Genomic DNA, 19769 nt, shown 5'->3' on the forward strand with positions numbered 1-19769 from the left:
TTTGAAACTTGGTGGACCTAAACCAAACTTTCTTTTTGCCAAAATTACCTTTGGCATGAATGTGAAAAGGTAGAGAAAACCCTAGCTAAGTGAGCAGCCATGGAGGCTAGAAACACCACCACTAAATGAGTATTGAATGAAAGTTAAAGTCATATTAATGCAAATTTTCGTTTTGGCCATTAACCTCAATTATGAACCAATTAAAGTGACCAACTAAGGAGCAGAGAAGGGTTTGGTAGGGATGCCATTGTTTTGCAACAATTTGAGAGAGAGAATTCAGAGCGAAATTGGACTCTGAGTGAAGTATAGAGGCGTAATTGGAGAGAATTAAAGCAAGCCATTGGAAGCAAGGGAGAAGCAAATCTTAATTGTGTTTAAGCAAGGAGTTTCAGGTTAAGGGAGCTGTACTCCCCTATTTTTGTATTCGTTTTGTTAATGATATGCAATATATGATGAATTGGATGTCCTTATTTTGGTTATTTTGTGTGATTCTGCGTTTCTGGAATTTTTCCACAAACCGCCTAGGGGGTGATGAATCACCGCCAGGCGACACTTCATTTTGTTCAGGTTTTGGGGTTCCTGCAGAGGGACCGCCTGGCTGCACACCCATGGCCGCCAAGCGACGCAAGTGGTTTTACCTTGATTTTTATGTTTTTCTTGTTTTGGATGGATTATGATTACAGGGAAATATAGTCCTAACCGTTTGTGAATGATTTAATGTCATATGTTGACGAGATCACATGTATTGGGAAAATTAAATTGGGAAGAAATCACATGAACATGGTTAGGGATTGGGAAATTGGGAATTTTGTGACAATGGTAAATAATGCGTGAATTGCAATGATTCAATGTGGATTTAAGATTTAACTTGATTATCAATGGCATAAAATGAAGGTTAGTCAATTGAAATAGGGTAGTTGACGAAGGAACGCATTTCTGGACAACTTGGGAAATTGGGAGTTTAGTTCGCGCAGTGCAGAATGGAGTTCTGGAAATTCCAGAAAACTATGATCCGCCTGGCGGTGAGCTATGTGCCGCCAGGCGCCGTGACAGCAAGAGTGGTTGTTTTAAATGCTACGAGGTGCTGTAGTGAAGCTAGAGTTCTATTGGTTCAGAAAATTTATGAAATTAGTTGAAATTGTTGCTTAGGGAATCAATTAGCGGAAATTGAACTTGGGTAATTTGCTATTATCAAATGGAAAGAGTAGTATAATTGGATTTTTAAATAACGGGAAGTGTGGGCGAAATTGCATTGGAGGAATTGTCGGAGAGAAGAGTTGTGCTGGTGCTGAGAATCAGAGTAAAATTGCTCAAAACAGTATGCACCGCCTGGCGGCACGGGGCTGGCCGCCAGGCTCCATATCAGAGATGTGAGGGGTGCTCTGGTTCACGAAAAATGTTTTTCGTACTTTTCGTGCAACAGGGACCGCCCGACGGTAGTACAGTCCTGCCAAGCGCCACCTTCCACTTTTGGGCGCTAGGCGCCACCACTTTTTTCTAGTTTACGCAGTTTTTGTAAAATTGCATTTCCCAGTTCGTTAGCCGTCCGATTTAGGTGAAATTTTGACAGGTGGTTCATACCATGTGGTTCTTCACTTTGAACGGTGGAGATTTGATTTGGAGGTCCGTAGCTAGAGATATACGTTACGCAATATTGCTGATTTTGGAGTCTTTAAAATGCATGAATAACCTCTTGATAATTACTAGTAACTTCTAATAAAGCATGATTGGGTTACGTGGTAAGTCTCTATCAATTTGAATGTTCCTTTGGATTAGTCACATGTGGAGAATTGGTTTGGTGAAGACATGGGTGTCAATATTAACTTGCATTGGTGCATAAGATCATGTGCTTAAAATTGTTAGAGTGTTACTGCTTATATTTTTTTTTAAGCATGTTTGGGATAGTCTATATGACTAGGGGATGAATGCACATGTGAGATACTATAAGGCCTAGAAAATTATAGATGGCAATGCTTTTCATTAGGGGTACTATAGAATGAGAGCAAATGAGAGCAACCTGTATGAAGTGTGCTTAAACCTGAACTAAAACCAGTAATGTGCAAGTACTGGTGTAGCGACTGGCGGTACGTGTCCCTCGCCAGGCGATTTTGCTGTAGCAGATTGGTGTTATGCTTGCTATGATGTGCGTGATCTAAAAGGCTTCTAGGATATCTTAAAGGTCGGCTTGCTGGTGTTCCTTGAGTTAAGCTCGAAACGTATCCCTTGAGTTGAGCTCGGGATAGGGGTTAAGCACGTGGCATTCCTCGAGTTGAGCTCGAAATGGCATCCCTCGAGTTGAGTTCGGGATGGCGGATGAACACGAGGAACCCTTAAGTTGAGCTCGGGTTGGCGAGTGTTGCCGGTGTGAGTGTGCTGGTTGTGGCCAGTACGGATGGGTCCAGATAGATTGTCCTCCTCAGTAGTTGACTGACGAGTTTGGTAGTCTTGGGACGTTACAAATTATGTTCGTATATGGGAACTCCACCTGCCGTTACGGTGTATGATCCGTAGCATGGTTTCCCGCACGTGCTCTATCGGTTGTGGCCGATAGGTATGGCAGCAAGACACCTTGAGGTACTCACTAGAAGATGTAGAACACGAATAACATGGTGGTGGCCATGTGATGTGATATCAAAGGATGGAATTCATTTGGTGTGATTGTGTGATTGGTATATTTGTGCCATATATATATATATATATGTTTATTTTGTTAGATCACCCTATCTGCTTGTGTTTGTCGATGATCGTGTACGCGGTACACGAGAGCAGATGATGTTGTAGGTGGATCTGGTGAGGCTTAGCAGCGGAGCAGGGAAAACTAATGGGAACAGTTTTATAGAGTTTTATCATTTATGGTTTTGGAATAAAGATGTAATCTATTATGAGACTGTTTTGGTATTTTATTGAATTTTGAGAAGATTTGAACTTAGAGTTATCTTTATTATGAAATAAATTATTTGAAATTTCCGCATTTTTTGGAAATGGATTTATAATTAATGCGTTTTTATTTTCTTATTTTATTTTATTTATTTAAACCCGTAATATCCTGACGGGATGTTACACACATCACACCAAATTGATCAAAATAGTCAATTGATCCCCAATTAATCAAACAACAACATGCATTCATCAAGTAGCAAAAACACTACAAACAAGTCAAGAATAGCTTCCCTTACATGGTGAAAAGATCGATCGGCTCTAACCACACCAACACCTTCCCTAAGCCATAGGGTACTCTATCAACACATAGAAATACTACAAAGATGACCAGATCATACCCTAATGACCATTGATCAATGGAGAACCAAACAAAAGACTAAATTTAAAACAAATAAATTTGAAATTTGAAATTTTTTTTAAATAAGTTGAATGTGAAATATAAATTTAAATAAACTTATTTTTTTGAAATATGTAATAAAAATATCAATTTGAATAAAAATATAAATTTTAATAAAAGTTTTATATAACATTTATATAAAAATTAAATTTTATTCAATCTAGAGAGGGACAAAATTGCACAATTTAAAAAAAAAATTGAGACTAGATTAAGACAAAAATAAAAATACAAGGACCAAATTGAGATTAGACAATGACAAATGGCGTGGCATTGCCACGTCACAGTACCACTACCATGTGTCACAACAGCTTGACATATGGCAAATTTTAATTTTCTTAAAATAAAAAAGGATTAATTAGTTGAATGGAAATCACTTTCATTCGAAAGTTTCAATTTAGTACACACTTTTAAAAAAGTTTTAATTTCGTCCAAACTTTTGAAAAAATGTCTCAATTAGGTCTCTTTCAGAAAAAGAAAATTATTAACACCGTTAAAAGCGTGCCACATGTCAGCCTATGGTTTTTTTAATTTTTTTTATTTTTGAATTTTTTTGTCACGTGTCAGATTCATGGTGTTACACGTGGCATTGTTAGTGCCACGTGGCAAGGTACTGTCATGTGTCAATGTCCCTGCCAAGTGTCATTGTCTTGATTTTAATTTAGTCCCCACATATGTCTATTTGTTTCAATTTAGTCCCAATTCTTTTTTCCTTAAAAAATAGAGAAATATTATACTTCTCTTAAGACAAAATTTATTATTTATATAAATATTATATTGATATTTGTTATTGAAAAATGACTTACAAAATTAAGTATTAATATTTATATTAAACTTTAGTGGTAAAAGTCATGAATGACAAAACATGGGTTAACAATTAAGAAAAATGTAATATATTATAACGTCATTTTTAATAAAAAAAATATGAGTATTATTGAAAATTTTATACTCATAGTTAGTGGGTACCATCTGACAAATTAAACCTTATTTTTATTTTCTTTTTTTTTTCAATTTACTCAGAGCTTGGTTGTCTCTTTTCCTCGTGAATCACATACGTAACAAGCCTTAAGAATTTTCTTTTATCTGACGTTATTTTTAATAAAAAAATATGACTATTATTGAAAATGTTATACTCATATTTTTTATTGAAAATAACGTTATAACACGTTATATTTTTTTAATTGTTAACCCATCTTTTGTTATTTATGACTTTTACAACTAAATTTTAATATAAATATGAGTAATTAATTTTGTTAGTTAGTTTTAATAACAAACATCAATATAACATTTGTATAAACAATAAATTTGGTCGGAGAGACAATATTTCTCTATTTTGAAAAAAAAAATCGAACTAAATTGAAACAAATAGAGTGGGGACTAAATTGAAACAAATAGACATATGTGGGGACTAAATTGAAACAAATAAACATATGTTGAAACTAAATTGAAATCAAGACAATGACACTTGGCAAGGACACTTACATGTGACACTGACAATTCCATGTGTCACACCAAGGATCTGACACGTGGCAAAAAATTAAAAAATTAAAAAAATGAAAAAACCAAAGGCTAACATGTGGCACGCCGTTAACGACTTTAATAATTTTTTTCTGAAAGAAACCTAATTGAGACACTATTTCAAAAGTTGGGACGAAATTGAAACTTTTTTAAAAGTGGGTACCATACTGAAACTTCCGAACAAAAGTGGGTACTATTCGACTAATTAAGCCAAATAAAAAAAGGAGTTCGAATAAAACACGAAGTGACACCTGACACATCTTTAATGTTGTTAATACAATACTAACATAAATGATTTGATTACATCAAAAATTTTAAAATAAGGACCAAATTGAAACAAATAAAAAAAGGACCAAATTGATATTTTCTAATAAATATAAAACCAAAGACATAATTTAACCTAACCTAAAAATATGTTATGAAATGCAAATTTTGGAATATGATTTTTTTAAAATACATTTTGGATTGTACAGTCTGGAAAACATTTCCAGATTTATAACCATGTCCTTGAATGTACATTTTGAAATATATTTTTGTATTGTACATTCCAAAATATGTTTCTGGATCTTAAAATACTTTTTTGAATCACACAATCCAGAATTATGCATGAATTGATTTTACCTTTTTATTATACTTTTATCTGAAGAATAATTTGGTATTTATGAGTTCTATGTGGGGTACAGAAAGAAAAAAAAAGGGGAAAAGGGAGGTGCATGAAAAAACAGCCTGCTGAAAAGCCCAGTGTTTGCGTCCATTAAGAAGTATTAAATTCAGATTTTTGTTAGGGGGCATGGTTCCAAATGAACTACTAAATCTAAAAGTAGTACGAAATAGAAAGATAGCAATAACCCTAAAACAAAAAGTTCGGACTTTAACTCTTTACTTAATATCAAAGTTTGATCCCTCTGACTTATTCATAAAACATTTAATGTTTGCATGCAGAACCGACAATAAACATCCTTAAACAATATATCGAATAAATATGTTAATTTTTGAAATAGTGAGTAGTGAGTTAAATATTTAGAAAGGACTAATATTTGAATGTACGATACTTAGATAATAAGATTTGGTATTGAAGAACATAGCCAGAAGAAGTAACTAGTTGTCATGGTTTGATCTGAAAGCGGGAAGAAATCTTGCGGATCGTGTGTGTAGTCAACTAAACTGAAAGAGGAAAAGGTGGAAGATCTTCCATGTCTTCGGGATCATGTACCTACCAATTTACCATGTTCTGTCAATTTTAAATATTAAATTTTTTCCTTTTAATGTTTTCATCACGTCAACCATTTTATATTATATTTCACTCTATCCTCTTTCTTTTATTTCTTTGTATAAACATAAACAAAAGTTCAATGTAAATTCTCAGGTGCGTTGTGTTGTATTATATGAGCCATGGTTTTGAACGTTAGATAAGAAGTGGAAGTGATGAGATTGATAAGAAAGAATGCATACAAACGGGGCCCATCACTTCCTCAAAACTGTGCTGAGAAGACACATACTTGTGTGCTTCCCACTCAAGTAATCTCATTGTCTCTTTCAGATCAACCTTTTTTTTTCTCTCTCTCTCTCTCTTTCACACTCTTTGCACCATCAAAATACATACACACCTTCTCATTCAATTCAAGTTTCAATTTTACTCCCACATCTCACCTCTTTCTTCAATTATCATTCATATTATTTCATTTTAAACTATTTAAACTTAATAAACACGATAATAGTTTGCCTGTGTTTTACAAAAGAAGCTGCTATTATAAGTATTACATGTTCAATGTTATAAAAGTTGGTGCCATTTTTCTTCCAAAACTATCTACTATTGATGTGTCCGTCAATCAAAGACTTAGAAAGCACACAACACTTATGTTCAACACTATGACAAACCAAATGTAAATGAGATATTTTAGTTGGAAAAAACGAAAATATTCAAGATAGTGTGACACAATTTTAAATTTTTGAAAGATTCAAGTGAGACAATAGAGGTTAACGGTAGTCTCAAAAGAATCAAAACTAATTTTAATTATAGGATGTCATCAACTGTTATACTTATCGCGGATATACTAGTTAGTTAGTTAGTTAGTGAGAGTTAGGAAGATTAATGCATAAATACCGTTCAACATATTATGTTTGGGTGGGAGAGGTAAAACAATAGGTAAAAAGTAAAATGAAAATAAAGATTATTTGTTCGAAAGTAATTAGAAGGGAAAATAAAAGAAGTATGTAATTAATAGGTTTTTTGGATGAAAACAAAATAAATAACCTTTTATTTATAATTATCATAAATCCCTTGTATACTATTCTCGTAATTTATTAATAACATACGAGTTAACTATGTTTTTTGTCCTAAAAGTATAATGTGATTTTGAAATTTGTCTCTATTTCAAAATTTAATCTTCTTTAGTCCTCATACTTAAAAAATGAATGAATCTTAGAAAAATCTCGCTTGGTGTTGCGTGAGGTTTTCTACACCTCGCCATGCTATCTTTGCTATCATCTTCGGCGATATTCTGATGAGCTTCATCCAACGACGACGTCAGCGATTGAGATTTCATCTCGGCCACTGATTGCTCTCCTCCCCCTTTCTCTACGTTTTCTTCTCCTCTCTCATGTTTGTTGTGATGGCAGTGGAGACCCTTCGTCACCGTTTTCCGGTTTCACATCAAATTTGAGCTCTAACTACCTAATTCCACTTGAACCCTAATTCATTAGTTGTTGTTGTTGTGATAAATATTCTTATGTTTCGTTTTGCTTTGTGATTGGTAATATCAATGTTGGGGATAATGAAAAGATGAAGGTTAAAAATTAGAACAAAGGTATTGCAACCAGGAGGTGGGGGAGAGGGAGGAGAGGCCAAGAGGGTAGAATAGGCAGCGACCATGGAGGGTGGGGGATGAGGTACACGTGGACAAGCACTTGCACACATGTAGCACTACAACAAAAATCGCTTTAGGCAACTACACAAAATTGTGACTTAAACCATAAAATTCATGGGCTAAAGTTTAGACAACAGTTTTTTAGACGTGTTCTAGGTGAACGTAGTTGTAGGTAATAAACCACGATTTTTAGTATAACAACAATTTTAAAATTGTTGCTTAAAATCCTCATAATAGGCAACATTTTTTATGTATGTCACTAATGCAATGAGAGCTTTTGGCCTCGGTTACTTTCGTGATTCGACATCGATTTTAGAACCGAGGGATATTGGGGCGAGGCCAAAAGGCACCCCTTTTGGCCTCAGTTATCATCCAAGGCCATAAAGTCTCTTTTCTACCTCGGTTGTAGAGGGACCGAAGCCATAGAGGCTCTTTTCTGCCTCGGGTCTGGGAGAACCGAAGCCATAGGTGTTCAATATTTTTTTAAAATAAAAAATTTCGCAGGACTTTTGGCCTCGGTTATGGTATGAACCGAGGCCTATACCCACTTTTGGCATCGATTTTGGTAAGAACCAAGGCCTATTCTGCTGTTTTTTTTTAAAATAAATTTTCTGTTTTATTGTGATTCCCACATTTGGCTTCGGGTCTTCTTGAACCGAGGCATATAACTGCCTTTGACACCGGTTTTGGGCGAACCGAAGCCTATAACACTCTTTGGCTTCAAGTGTTAGTTGAACTGAGGCCTAAAACTTGTCTGGAATTGCAAAAATGCCACTGTGTCATTATATGCTTCGGTTCTTGGCCAACCGAGGCATATAAGGCGAAGTAAAAAGGAAATTCTGCACTAGTGTGTGTTTCTCAAAACTTCACATTTTTTACATTATCAGTTCTTGGCGTTTTCAGTCTAAAAATAAAAGGAGGGAAGAAATTCAAATTTTCATGTGTTTGAAACTAAGTTTTCATTTTTAGTCAAAAAAAAAAGAGGAAAAAAACACTTCTAATCTAAAAACTTTTATTTTTAGTGTATTTTAAACCATATTTTTATGGATTAGCCCACACTTTTTACAAGCAACATTTATATAAATGTTGTTTACGATAGTTTTAAACCACATTCTAGAAAAGTGTTGCATTACTATGTTTAGACCACATTTTATACCCGTAGTCTCGTTTAGTATTGTCTAAAGTCATTTTTGTTGTAGTATGACAACACTATTTGCCACGTCAAAAATAAGAAAAAAAAATTAACGTTGTTAGATGAAGAGAGCCACATTCATACATTTCTTAAGTGTAAGGATCAAATAAGATCAAACTTTGAAATAGAGACGAATTCCAAAATCATGTTATACTTTAGAAAAAAAAACATAGTTAAATCATAAAATAGTTATTACTTTTACCATAATGAGCTTGTTTTACTTAACCAATTAAATCAAAAATCATAATTGTTCACCCATTACAACTATATATACTTACACAAATGATTACGATAGATAACATAATGATAGTTGCATAATTGGTTATGCTCATGGACTTAATTATGTCTATGACGTAATTGGTTCAACACACACAAAAATCATTAAAAAAGGGGTTTATGTAGGAAAAATATTATGAACAACGTATTTTCTAACTTCTAGGGTGTATTTTTTCATTTTATGTTATACAAGTCACGCTCATTCATACCCCATTCTTGTCTTCAAAATAGAATATCAGCGACAGATTTCGATAAAATTAATCGCTTCTCTCTTTTATTTCTATACATTGCGTTCCAAACAAAATGTTACAATGAACTATATATAGTTTGTTTCTGCTTTCCACTCTTGCGAATAAGAAAGTTTGGCTGTAAAATTTCCCATCCGTAAAAATTGTAGGACAAAAGTAATTATCACCAATTACGTAACACGCAATAACAAAGATTATATATACATATATAGACGATTGAGGTAGTAAAACCTAAATCTATCATATTAAAAGTATTACAATTTGATCTTATTTCTATTTTCTAACACATTAAAGTCTGTTTCCATTAGAAGTAAAATGTAAAAGGCTTGCATAAAAATTTGAACTAATTTTGATCAACTCTAGGTAAATTATATGAATATTTTATAGGATGTTTTGAAGAAAAACTCACGCTGTAATATTTAAAGACATGTAACATGCATGAACTAAAAATTAAACTGGTGAGCTAACAGAAACCCTAGTGTGGTAGTATGAAGAAAGGATATTAATAATATTTATATTCCGTTTTGAGAGTAATATATTATTATTATTATTACTGTGTGTTGAAAAAATGTGAAATGGTACCTAGGTGGGTAGTGGTGATAATAAATAGATGATGAAACTGAACAATAAAGTTTGGCAGTTGTTTACCCTCTTTAAAGAGACCAAGTTGGCCATGAAAGGTTCCCTGGGTACCTCTGTCTCTGTGCTCTTTCTTTCTCTCTGTTTCATTTCCCAATAAACGTCAGATAGTCGTCATTTACTTCTCTCTCCTCTTCTTTCTTCTATCCCATTTCAATTTCAAAATTACACAAACGAGAAGGAGCTTTCCCAAACATGGTTTCTGAATTTTCAACAACTTTAAAAGCCCCATAAATAAGTTACACTAAAACACACACACACACACGCACACAACACAACCAGAGAAACAAGAGAAAGATCCATGGAGAAGCACTATTAATCTCTCTTTTTCCTTCGTCATCATAATGGAAACTTGTATCTCTTCTCTAGAAAGACTCGCTCACACACAATCCATACCTAGCTTCTCTTGTCATCACTTCTTTTTCTCGTTAACTGTTCCAGCACATCTCTATAACACTATATCTGCTATATTTTTCATCATCTTGCCCCTCACAACACAACTTCACCAACGTATGCGTACCATGCCTTTATTAGTAGTCCCAGTACTGCTCCTTACTGCCATTTCACTACACAACAAATTCATTAAATTCAACTCCTACGTTTCAAAACCTATCACCTGCAAATCATTTTAATTATCATTTCTCATACCTTCACCTTCATTGTACGTGTCATTCCACATTTCCACCAAACTTTTTATCTATCATTCTTTAAGTTTCCTTTTGAAATTATTCATAAAATGTAAATCATTTCTCTTTGTTTAATATTTCTTATTCAGGACCAAGAAAATCTACCGATTGTTTCTTCTTATAAATATTTTATGAGGGAGATTATGTATGAAACTTGCTCTTTAGATTTTTTACTGCAATGAATTTAACTGGGTAACTGTTGATTTACCTGTAGTACAATTTTGATTCAGATTGATGAAAATTATGCCCTTTTTTGCCCAGTAAATTGAGAGTTCCCTTCCCTATAATTTTCACTCACCAGTCTGGAATGGGGTTAATTCAAAAAAAGCTGAAAGGACTTCAGAAGAGGGAGGGATGTTGTAGTTTGAAACCCTAGAAAGACCTAGAGACAGAGTACTGCAGATAAAGCAAGGAAGAAAATATTTCACATCTGATAGGTTTTCACTGTACATGCTTTCACCTTTCTTGTCCAGAGAAATGAACATTCGAGCCAGGAGAGGACTGATTAGCCAATTTATTCAATAATAAATAATAATATTAACAATAATAACATAATGCATTCCATTTCATGTTCACGCATCTGTCAAAAGCTATAATCTTAAATTAAGATTGCAGAAAACTAGAGAGACTTGGACTTGCTGTTGGTGACGCTGAAGCATGCATGTCTCTATCAGCTTTCTCTCTCCCAGAGATCGAGAGAGAAGGGCCAGATTCAATGGGAGTAAACATGTTAATTCCTTCATGTCTGAGCTACATGTGAAAGCTGGGTAACTTTTTTTCCCTTGTATTTTTCTCATTCAAAGGAAAAAAAAAATTAAAAAAAAAAATCAAACGGTTCAATCATCTAAAAAGGTTAAATAAACCAAAACAAAAATACATATGACCTCATTCGAGTGTAGAACCTTTCAAGCTTGAAACTTGGAAGAAACCATCATGAGGTCACTCACTCACTCACTCACTGGTGTAATGGAAACATGGCCAGAAAGTAAAAGCCTAAATTAACCATATACATACATCTTCATACAAGAAACTATAAAAGAAAAAACATTCTATAGTCTCTAATCTCTTAAGAATTAACAGTAAATTAAATAGCCTTCTATGAAAAACTAGAAAACAGCATATATGTATGTATAGTTAGCGCATGTATTAATGAAACTACTAAAGAATTGCAACAGAAAGCCTTACCAATCCCATGAAGAAGAGGATCTTGAGTAGCTGTGGTGAGTGGCAAATGTTGGCTGGGGGGAATGAAGCCTGGTCCGAGAATCATTTAGGGTATAAATTAATTTCCATTAATTTACCCTGAAAACTGAAACACTTCCCATGTATATACAATCCTCAATGACCTCGAGCCAGACAACATTCCTCTCAACCTAACCTTTGCAATGAAACCTTACACAGTTGTTGTAACCAAACATAAACACATAATGTTTGAAGTTGGGACATGATGAAACGAAATCGCAGAAGATGTGAGTCTCCGAAAACACAAAAAGAAAAGTTTTGAGGGGAATGAAGCCTGGTCCGAAGCCTTATAGTTCTTGCCAGTGAGAACCTCCTATGTGAAAAGCCTCGAGCCAGCCAACATTCCCCTCAACACTACGAAACCATCTCAACTCAACTCAACGTTTGCTGTTTGTCCCCCTCATTCTGAAAACCCTAACCTGCTTATAGCTTCTTATATATAGGACCAGAGAGAGAGAAGAGTGAGTCAGTACACTAATGGCGCTTTTTAGTTACCCTTTCAGATGTTTTTTGTTCCCAAATTAGCTTGTGCAAAAGGGCACTTAAATTAACTGTTATGGTCAAAGATAAAAATGTTTTTTTTTTTTAAAAAAGAAAATGTATTTAGGCAATGCATTATATTATACGATTACCAATTGAGTTGAGGAGACAAGAGCAGCAGCACCCCACAAAAGATCTGACTAAGACTGAGATTGAGGAGAGGCCCCTGCGTCCCTACTATTTGTAATTACTATAGAATGATAATAAAAAAATAAGATAAGTGCATAATGCAGAGTGTGGTGGAGTTAAAAAGTTTGTTTTCCTATGCAAATACCTGGTGATGCCGGTCACCAACCGACCTGTTACCTGCTACCAGCCGTTGCCTCCCATCGAGTCAAAGAAACACAGAGAAGAAGACAAAACTGATTAGCTTTAATGCGATTCTTTCATCATTACCTTATTATTTTTAGCCTTTTCCAACCCCTACTTTCAAACTCTCCTGTACTATCCCTTACCCGCACGGCCACACCACAATACAATCTAAAACCACTCTCTCTCGCTCTTTTTAACTTTCATTTTTAACTTTCATTTTAAGGGCTTAACTCGCTTTAAACCTTTGATTTTCTTTCTCTTTTTATTCTAATGTCTCTATTTTCTTTCTTCTCCCACATTCTTATTCAATAGTTTTCTAAAAAAAAATCTACATCAGTTTGTATTTTCTTAAATAATGTCTTTAATACACCTATATATCATATCCAATTTTGTTAGCCGCAGGTGCAATCCTAAACTTCCGAGGATGACTTCTATAACTTCTAAGAACTATGTCAAATCGTGTCGTATTTGTTTCATTGTCTTTATGGAAAGTGCTTATATGAATAATATAAACTATAATTATGTTATATGGTAGACTGCTTAAAGAAATTATATTACCTGCTTGATGAAACCTATACTTTGTTTACTACATTACAATGAATATGAAAATGAATTATTTGACAAAAATTGTTGTACATACTAATAAAATGTGTTTTGGGGATTGAAAGAGTGTAAAGTGTTAATCTGGGAGTATTCCAACGAAATTTGTTTAATTTTGTGATTCAAAAAACATTACAAACAACCTCAATAAGAAGACAACTAGAATGCTAAAATTTATAAAATGCAGCAAAAAAGAAGAAGAAAGTGATTGTGTTTCAATGAAACTTGCTTTGGAAAACATCAAGTTTATGACCTAAAACTGGTTAGGCCAAAACCATGAGAGAGGAAATAAATGGTCAAGTCAACATATAGGTCAAAAAATGCACTGGCCAAGGTAGGACTGAAAGTTGTGACTATTAATACAAGTGGTAAGTTAGATTAATGCTATGTCATCATTTAACAATGATAGTTAATAACAAAGACTAAAATCATTAATGAGAAAAAACATCCCATCAAATTTTTATTTAAAAAGCAAAAGCAAAAATCCATAGAATTGAGAGAAAAAACAAACATAACAATTTATTATGAAAAATACACACATTTATATCACACTTCTTAGTTCTTAATATACATATTCCAAATTTCTTAACATTGTCTTTATTTTTATTTATTCTAAAATGTACTTAAATAATGCAAAATTTTGGTAGGAACACTTTGAAAATTTGGTAGGAACATTAGAAACAGAGAAAACCTGTGCCTGAGTCAAAGGAGAAGCGACCTTAATCAAAATGCAAGGTGGGAGGGTTACAAAAATTTTAAAATATAAATAATTCACATTTTTATATTTTTTTTTATAAATCCTGTCAGAAATAATTTGCAATATAAATTTTAAAAATCTAACATTTTAAAATCTTCAATTTTTATATTAAAAAAACCATCTATCTAATTATTCAGTTATAGTGTAGTAATTTTCTTATTTATAAGAACTCATTATATCATGTTGCAGTTTAATAATGTTTTCTAAAAAATAATATTAACACAATATAAAACAAAATATATTTATGTATTTTTTTTTAAATATATCATTTGTCTTCTAAGATAGTTTTAGTCTTAATTAGCTATTATTTTTCTTCAAAATATTATTAGATAAATAAAAAACATATAAGTTTGTGAGAACTCTTAAATTTATTTTTTATATTTTAAAGATCCTAAATGTTATTATTAGAGAAAAAAGACTTAAGGTGTGCAATCAGAGAACTCCTTTCTCGATAATTGGATTATATTAACTGTCCATTAGATATAGATAAAATGGTATCTTTGTTGAATTATATATCTGAAATATACTGAAGAAATGTTAAAAGGTAAAAGAAATAGATAATGCAAAAGTAGAGAATAATTGAAAATGGAAAAGGTATATATAATTTTAGTCTGACTGAGAATCCGTAGTCCACGGTGTTTGAATGGAGTTTGATAAGTTCCAATGCATGCTGGCAACTTAATTACGCAGAAAACTTCTTGTATCAACAAAACCAAACAAATCTCAAACAACAAAATCACCCCATTCTTTTAAGTACCGATGCTATTTATTATTCCAACTAACTTATTTGGCAAAAAGTGAAGTCCACCTCTTCAAAACAGCTACCAAGTACTTCCATTTTTAAATCATACATTTTTTTTTCTTATATATAAACTAATTTTAATAATTTTATTTTTTGATTAGCAACGTAATATATATAAATAGAATTTTTAAAATATTTTAATTTATAAAAAAATAGAATAAAATTGTACAAAAATGTACATATATTTTATACTTTTATACTATCACATATAATTTAAATTTTTTATTTTATTTAAGGATAAATATTCTAACGTCATTTATATAAGAATAAATTAATAAAAAATATATTATTTTTTTTCTATACAATTACATGACACCTAAATAAGAAAGAAAACTTAGTTATACTAATTAATGAATTCATTTGGCACAATAAATAATTCATTTTCTTCACTTAAACTCAATTCTTTACTATATATTCTTTGATTTAAAGTTAGATCAAGATTCAAGTTTAACTGTTATTATATTTAGTTTTAATTATGTATTTGAATAATTAAATACAAAATATATTTTGATACGTATAAATTTTATCAAATGCAAATCATTTATTCTAGTCCATTAGACACAAATTGTGTTGTGTAGTTAGGAAGATGCATGTCTAATTTAAAAAGTGTTCCAACTAACAAATGAAGATGTTATATAAATGTATTATTTGATAAGCTTCTCCTTATTAAACTTAAGCTTCTTGGTCAAATAAGTTGTTCTTTAAACAAACAATAAGTATATTTTGTTCGACAAATATAAGTCTCAAGACTTAAAGCATTTTATAATACATGTCAAACATCAACAAATGCTTATTTTAAGTTTGTATAAATGACAAGTTTCTTCATTCTCTCAAAAAGATCTTATCACATCTTGTCAAGTTAAAAAAAATATTCTTGGAAAGTGTGCTAAAAGGTGCTTCGTGGGAAATAGTTTCTTTGAAAAGGATAAAGATGTTAGTACTACAGACTCAAAGGTGAAAAGTACTTATCTATCAAAGTTTGTAAAGTATTATCATACTTCATAAGAATTGCCAAAGAAGCCACATGCATTCAATGTCAAGTTAAGAACATTTAATTCCTCTTGATGACTCAAATGAAAAAAAAAAAGTTGAAGTTTTTTAAGACATTCACAACAATTACAAAAGATGTTTAATGACTCTTTTCTTTCAAGCAATATATAAAAGATCATGTTGAAGTTGTTGTAACTGTTAAGGCTACAAGTTTATGCTAACATAATCTTCTTAGACTTGTAGTTGTGAGGAAGAACATTGTCAGGATCATAGCAAACTAATAAACTGCTTAAACCTTTGTAAACATCATAAAAATTTACCCTCTCTAATGAGAAATGATGAACATACCTTGTAAACATCATAAAAAGTTACCCTCTCTAATGAGCAATGATATATGCTTTTCCAAATGAATCGATATAAAACTAGCATGTGTATTTCTCTTACCCTCTTATCTCTTTATTTTACATATTATTATCATTAGTACTAACTTAAGAGGTAGAGCCACAACAAAAGATAGGTTAGAATTTTTTTTTTTAAAAGTGAATTTTGGTAAACAAAATGCTACATCTGTTGTATCTCATCAAACACAATTCTTAATAAGAAAGTCATTAAAAAATCACATGTTATACAAATTCATTGTTTGAATCGCCATAATCATACGATATTTATGACAAATCTTAAAATAATATGAAAACATACTTCAACTTTACTTCTTATGTTTTTCTACTTTTTGACATATGAAAATTTTTACTTTTCTTCGATACTTCTACACTTCCCCAGAAAATGGATTAAATGCATTGTTTGATCCAAACTTGGATATTAAATGAAGAAATTATGTGTTTAATAACACCTTACTAGGTATATTAGCTAGTTGATCAACCCTTGTTGTGGTTTAACCTCTCCATTCCCTCCTTTTTGTTGTGGGGGCTTAGCGTACGATTTCAAGAAAGCCATACCCTTCCTAGCACAAGAGCTTCCTCCATGAGAATGCATCACCCTGCTCAATTTCTCCTCTAGCTCTTCTATCATCTTGGCCTTCTCTATTAGAACATGGAACTCTTCCAAACACATAGAGGCCACTACCCTCTTCAACTTTTTCCTCAAGCCTTGAATAAATTTCCTGCACCTCCAAGCTTCAGACATAACTTAAGTGTATAACCAAGCCAAGTACTCGAACCTCGTGGCACGCGTATGGACAAACAACTCTCCTTGAACAAGACTCATGAACTCAACTTCTCTTACAAACCTCACGCTATCTAGAAAATAGTTTTCCAAAAACCTCTTATTGAAGCCCTTCTAACTCAGGCCCTTTCCCCTTGACTCCAACATATGTCTTAGTCCAAGGAACCAAAACTCTAATTCTCTAGCCAACAATAAGAAACACATAACAACCTCATATCTTTGGGACAAGAGATAGCCTCAAAGATATTCTCCAACTCTCTAATCCAAGTATTAGCTTGGTCAAGAATAGCACTCCCATTGAACTTAAGCGGGTTTTGTGCCTCAAAAACTCACCCAAGCCAATTGGGAGAGGATTCACAACTCTATCATCACTTTGGCATTGGAAAGTAGTAATCGTTGTCTCTATGGCTCTAGCAATTCTAGCCATCTCAGCGAAAGGTTGGAGAGGGACATGGGTTCTCTAGCATCTGGTAAGTGTCTAGTTTACTTGATATTGCATATGATTTTGACACTTATCTTGCATGAATTTGATATAATTCTCAATGAAGTAAATCTTTTTGCTTTTGATTACAGAATGAGGAGTAGAGAAGTAAGAAAACATGGAATTTGACGTGTTTGTGATGTTTTTGCAGATAAAATCAAGGAGTTCATGTGTATGACACTAAGGCCTAAAGTTGACATTGAGCATCAAAAGACAATTTCCTAAAGATTCAAATATGAGCATGTAGTTGTGCCTCAAAGAAGAAAGCTTCACTACAAGAAATCTCAAGCACTAGAATTGGCAGCTAAGCTTCATAGAAAACCCTAATAAGAAGGAAAGCTCCATTGTTGATAACCAGACCAGAAGCTCAAGTTGGGAGAAAACCCATCCAAGGAGGAAACATCAATGGTTGAAAAACATCTTTGGAGTTGAATAAACATGTTTAGAATCTATAAAAACATACCTTTGCTCTGTATTTTGTATGCTAATTTTGTCACTGAGTTTTAAAAGTTCTTAGACACCAATTGTAATAGATTTAAAGAGAACCATGGGAGGAGGAAATCAACTCTTTATGCTTGAATTGGGAATCATTATTATGAGTAGATAAACTCTTCCTTCTTGGGATTAAATGTAACTTATCTCAATCTTTGTATTGTCATTTGATTCAATATATGTTATGTTCTTGTTTTATGTGTTAGTGATTTTATTCATATTCATTATTAGATTACTTGATCACTCATCTTATATCATTAACTTAAATTGAGTGGGAATTGGTTTATGTTTAGATCCAATTAGATCTCTTAAAATTGTTAGATGCTAGGAATCATTCTAGGGCTTTAGTTGAACATAGAGTATTGTTCTTAATGCAAGGAGTCATTCAATCAAGAGGTTAGAACAACCACACTGATTCTGATAACCTTAGATCCTAGATGCTAAGAACGGGTATAGAATTACAATAAAGGGAACTTTTAGGAACACTAAGACAATGAACGTAACTTATAATGAGTCAATGACGGTGCAGTAGAAGAAGATTAGCCAAATTCAATCCCAACATCATTATAAACATCAATCACTTTAATTATTAAGCAAAGTTTTGTTTTCAAAATTGTTCACTTTTATCACTTTTTCATTACATACCTGAATAAATCATAAGTCACTATTTTATCAAATGAAATCCCTATGGATACAACCTTGTTGTGCTACAATTGAACCAATGCACTTGATGGAAATATAAAGCATGTTCTAGACCATCAATAAGTTTTTGGTGCCATTGTTGGGGATTTGTGCTAAGATAACTCAGCAACTTATAATTAGTTTGAGCTTGCAGTAATTTTTTGTATATTTGTGTAGTTTTAGTTTAGTTTTATTTCAAACATTTACTTTTCTCTAATCAATTGGACTTGAGTTGATCTTGTATGCTAAGAAAAAGACAAGAGAATTTGTTGTTTGATCTCGAGGTTAAGAAGACTGATGGGAGAAATAATAGCAAAACTAGGAAAAAGAAGCAGTAGGAAAAACTTAAACATCAATTGAGAAGAGAAGAATCATCCTTTCCAAATCCAGTTCAACCTCATCAAGAAGAACAAATGACAGAACACAATGAACAAAAGAGATTGTTAGGAGATTATGTTCAGTAGCAAGGGCCAAGATAGATTTCAAACATAGTAAGACCATCGAAAGGGGTGTAGATGAAGCATGTCCTATTGTCAGTCATCACCTCAAATAAGTTTGCAGGGATGGATAATGAACATTAGTACAACCATTTAATTACTTTCTATGAATTATGCGGTACCATGGGTATAACTTGAGAAGATGAGGAAGCAACATGCCTTGGATTATTTCCCTTTTTCCTTGGCAGAGAGAAGGCAAAAATTTGGTTAAAATTTCAACCAAATAAGAGTTTGATCAATTGTGAGGATGTAGAAAGAAATTTGTTAACCAGATTCTTCCCACCATCAAGGTATGTTGGTACCAAATAAACAATTGCCACATTCTCACAAGGATTGAATATGCCTTTTTATGAAGTTGAGGAGAGATATAAATCTCTACTGAGGTAGTGTCCTAACCATGTGTTTGATGATGTGGCTCAACTCAACTTGTTCT

Source organism: Vigna unguiculata, chromosome 9 (assembly GCF_037176805.1).
Source record: "Vigna unguiculata cultivar grain cowpea cultivar isolate G323 ecotype 2 chromosome 9, ASM3717680v1, whole genome shotgun sequence".
Classification (NCBI taxonomy): domain Eukaryota; kingdom Viridiplantae; phylum Streptophyta; class Magnoliopsida; order Fabales; family Fabaceae; genus Vigna; species Vigna unguiculata.